A 5,386-nucleotide genomic window follows, 5' to 3' on the forward strand; every position below is an offset into this window, starting at 1 on the left:
TCAGAACTGCTCTCAGCACTTTCTTTATCAGCATTTGCCATCAATGCATAGTTCTCCTCACTTTCAGAGTCTGAAGTGTCTGTCCAACTTTTCTGCTTTATGACAAGAGCCTTGCCTCTGTCACCCTTTACCTTCTTGCAGTCAGGAGATATGTGGCCTTTCTCACCACAGTTATAGCATTTAACATTGGTGTAATCTCCTCTGTCAGACTTTCCTCCTCTGCCTTCAGATCTTCTGAAATTCTTCTTATCAGAACTTATGCTTTTTCTGGAAAACTTCTTTCCCTTCCTGAACTTCCTGTATGCAATCTTGGTGATTCCTTTCACCATAAGAGCACACAGCTTCATCATCTCCTCATCAACATCGGTCTCAGGCAAGCTTTCAGAATCTGAGTCATCATCACTCTCAGAACTTGATGACTCAGTATCAGACTTTATGAAAAGAGCTTTACCCTTGTCTTTCTTTGAGGAAGCTGCCTTGGGGAATTCTTCTTCAGCCTTAAGAGCGACTGTCCTTGACTTTCCTCCTTTCCTCTTGCTTCTTTGTTCCATCTCCAGCTCATGAGTCTTGAGCATTCCATAGATTTCGTCAAGAGTTATTTCATCAAGATTGTAGTTGTCTCTTATTGTCGTTGCCTTCAAATCCCAGCATTCAGGAAGAGCTAACAGGAACTTAAGTTTTGAATCTTCAAGATCATACTCTTTATCAACCAATGACAAATCATTCAAAAGTTTGACAAATCTATCATATAAATCATTCAATGACTCATTAGTCTTTGAGTCAAAGTGTTCATACTCTTGAGTGAGTATTGTCTTCCTGTTCTTCTTAATTGTGTCAGTTCCCTGACACCTTGTTTCCAGAGCATCCCATATCTCCTTAGCAGTCTTGCAGTTGATTACCCTGTTTGACATTACATTATCAATGGCACTATGCAGTAAGTGTCGTACCTTAGCATCCTTAGCAATTGATGCTATGTCTTCAGCAGTATAATCACTCTTCTCCTTTGGTACGGTCATTGTTGCTTCACCTGCAACTGCAACAGCGAGTTTGGTTGGTTTGTGAGGACCTTCCTTGATTCTATCCAGGTATTCTGGATCTGTTGCTTCCAGGAACATGGTCATCCTTACCTTCCATATGGGATATTCAGATGGTCTCAGTATGGGGACTCTGATGGTCTCATACCGACTCTGAATTAGTGTCTTTGGTGGTTCCTCAGTTGTGGTAGGCTTAGTTGGAGTTTCTGTGTCCGACATGATTGTGTTTGGATCTTTAACTGTATGTAAATTAACAGATAGGCTCTGATACCAATTGTTAGGTCACACACACACTGTAGAGGGGGTGAATACAGTGTATAGTACACTCAAATCGAACTTTAAGATCTTAAGTAACAGAAAACAAACTTTATTGAAACAATAAACTCTGTTACAGTATGGAACTGTTACCTCTCAGTGATGAACAAATATCACGAGAGCTGCTAGGGTTATAAAGAATAATAACTTCGATAATGATAACACTTATAGTGTAAACCCTATGCCTGTGTTTATATACTACACAGTTACAAGATAATCGCTAATTGATATGGAATATAATTCTGCTTCCTAAAATATATCAATCAGATATCTTTTCTTCCAAGTATTCCATTCTTCACGGAATTCCTTCTTCATGCATATCTCTTCTTATGTTTATCTCGATCTTCTTTCCTTTAATCAGCTACTGTCCTTATCTGATTGTCCTTCAGCACCTAAGTTCTGATATCTATCTTCTGATGATTGTCTCCTGATAATATAAGTACTGATATCCTTAAATCCTGACTTCCAGTATAAGTACTGATCAACAGTTAAGTACTGATTTATCCTGTTCACGTAAGATCTGAAAGCTAAACATAAAACATATTAGCCATGACATTATCAAATACATCTAACAAGAAATTTGTATAAGAAAACTTTAGAGAGAAAATAACTAAGCAAGTGATTGATTTTTTAAACTGATAAAAACACTGATAATCTTTTTTGTTACAATTCTCCTCTTTTATAGAGGGAGAGATTTCTCTTACATAATATGATTTCCCGACATAATATTCCTTTTCTTTCCTTTCATCCCTTCCTTTTTCTTTTCTTTTGTCTTCTTTTTCAACGTTTGCCACTTTTTCTTTTGTCTTCTTTTTCTTTTCTTCTGTCTTCTTTTGTCTTCTGTCTTCTTTTTTCTTCCTGTTTTCTCTTTTTATTTCGTCCACTCCTTTTGATGCCAGCTGTCTTTTGTCTTTGTCTAGAATTCCATAATTTTTTGGCTGTTTTTATTACAGTCACCAATTTTCATTGGGTCGTAGAATCATATATTATAGTCACCAATTTTCATTGGGCCGTAGAATCATATATTACAGTCACCAATTTTCATTGGGCCGTAAAAACATTTTCTAATATGTTATTGTCACCAAACTTTGTTTGGGCCATAAGATTACTATAATATTACATGTTGAAATAACAGAAGTTATTACAATCTTACTCGAAAGGATTAGAACATGCTTTTTCCTTTACTGAGGGTTTTAAAACTACTACAGTCTTCTTTCTTTGTCCTGTAATAATATCCTTGAAAAACTCCTTGGTTTTTGGTGCATCATTGTAACTTCCACCTGTTATCCTGTTATGCATACCTGCTAAATCACTTGTATCTGTTTTCAAAACATCATTATTATAATATAATGTTAGTATTTCTTCTACGTCTCCCTTCGTACTTGTTCCTAATACACATGTCTTCCTTCCTTTTATAAGATCTTCAAGTTTGGATTTTAGAACTGATAATCCAATTGCTCTTTTATTTGACATTCATTCTTGAAATCCTTCTATTGTGCATGGCATAGGGGACTTGAGACTAGTATTATCGCCTTCTATAGTAGTATTCCTTCCATACTTGAATATCTGACATATTATTATTGGTTTTCCTACAAAGTCGGTACAAGTATCAAATACCTGCACTCCATATATTCCTCCTGGTCCATATGATTGCATCATTGCACTAACGCTTTCAACTATTAGTGGTGGAAGTTTTGATATACTTCTTAATATTTCATCAACCATGATTTTATCAATAAATCCCAACATTAATAAGTTTTCTACCACTTTAGGATCAACGTCTTCTTTGCAGATATACCTTGGATATTTACTAAACTTTCCAGTTCTGAGGATGGTATTATTGGACTTGTAGTCATAAAATTTTGTTATATTTTCAAAGGCTTCTATATACTCTTTTGGATATTTAATTCTGTCTGATATTGAAACTTGAGGTTTTGGTTGTTCTGGTTTGGATATTTCTGTTTGGATAAGGGTTGATATTGTAGGAGTCGTAGCTAGTCTTGATACAAAAGTTTGGGGTGTAATATTTTTGGTAAGCTTTATAGCTCCTTCAAGATTTTTTATAAGGTTATTGACTTCTTGGGTCAAGGTTGCAATTTGTTCATTCTTCCTCTTGATTTCTTCTAGTATCATTTCCATCGGTTGAATATTCTTGTTATCCCTGTCCATTTTCTCTACTAAGAAAATCTGCAAGAATATTTTTAGTACCTGATATATTTTAATAATAAAATCATAACAAGTAAAAAATACTTGTCAATTTCTTCTCTTATTTAATTCTGGTAAAGGGTCAATTTTATTGAATATAAATGATCTTATTGGAGTGTTATATGTTCTTACAACAAATTTTACAGGTAGTAAATGATAATGAAATCTTTTAATTTCTAATTTTACCGCTAATAATTCCTTTTCATTAATATGATAATTCTTTTCATTGGGTTTCCAAGTTCTAGCTGCATATCCACATATTAAAGGGTTTTCTTTATCAATATCATCTTTTTCAAAAGCTACTAATACTACTCCCCATCCTATATCACTAGCATCTGTAAATAATTCTAATTGATCGGTATCTTTGGGTAATCGTAGTTTAGGTAAATTTTCTACCTTTGTTTTTAGTACTCTTATTGCATTTGTATGATCTTTCCACTCAAAAGTTTTATTTTTCTTTATTAAGTCTTGTAGAGGTTTTCTTAATTTTGGTAAGTCTTTTATATAATCTGAAGCGTAATTTACTATTCCTAAGAATTGTTGTACTTCTTTTTTATTTTCTAAAGTTTCTTTAAAATTCTTTATTTTTGTTGATATATGTTCTTGTAACTGAATTCCTTCAGAATCTATAATATATCCTAAATATTCTATTTTGTGTTTAAATATTTCGGATTTCTTTTCTGAAAATAGGATTCCATGTTTTCTAATAGTCTGAATAAATATATCTAGATGTTTTGAATGATCTGTTAAATTGTCACTAAATATTAATATATCATCTATATATACTAGGATAAAATCATTCAATTCTCTAAATATTTTATCCATTCTTCTTTGAAATATTTGTGGGGCTGTTCTTAATCCAAATGGCAGTACTATCCATTTGTAATGTCCTTGTGGAACGCTAAATGTTGTTAAACATCTAGATTCCTTAGTTAATTTTATTTGCCAGTATCCGCTTTTACAATCAAATTTACTAAACCATTTTTTATTACTTGTTTGATTTATTAAATTTCTTTTATATGGTAAAAAATATCCATCAAATATAGTCTTTTTATTTAGTTCTCGATAATCTATTACCATTCTAGCCTTTCCTCTTTTTACTTCATTATGATTTCTTACTAAAAACGCTGGGCTACTATGCAGACTTTTACTTTCTTGTATTAGTCCTAAGTTTAATAGTTCTTTTATTTGAACTTCTAACTCCTTTTGATCTGTTGGACTATATCTTATTGGTCTGTTTCTAATTATATCATTAGGATTTATCAGTTTTATTTCAGCGTATATTTTTTCTTTTTCCCATAGCTTCATTGGATGTTCTCCAAAATTTATTTCTAATGCTTTTAAATATTTTTGTTTTAATAGTTCTAAATTAGTTTTTCTTTCTGCTTTAATATTACTTATTTCTATTGATTTTACAGGTACTATTCTTTTTAATACTATCCATTTTTCGCAAGATGTTAACAAACTTATCCTATCTTGTTTTATTATTTGAGTTTTAAAATAATCTAAAAAGTTATTTCCTAGTAATATTTGTTGTTTCATATTATTTTCTTGGTATATTATAGGTAACCTAAACCTTGTTTTTTCTAATATAAATCTTACATTTTCTGATATTATATCTATCTCTTTTTTATGGTTATTGAATCCTGTTACTATTATTCTATTTTTAGTATGTTTCCATTTGTGTTGAGTAAATACTTCTTCTTTAGCTAAACAAATATCTGCTCCGCTATCTATAAATATCTTTTGTTTTATATATTTAGTAGGTTTATATTCTACCTGTGATTCAATATATATAGCTACCATTTTATTCTATTTAGTAGTTAAACTTT

The sequence above is a fragment of the Apium graveolens genome, chromosome 1, assembly GCF_009905375.1.
Source record: "Apium graveolens cultivar Ventura chromosome 1, ASM990537v1, whole genome shotgun sequence".
Lineage (NCBI taxonomy): Eukaryota > Viridiplantae > Streptophyta > Magnoliopsida > Apiales > Apiaceae > Apium > Apium graveolens.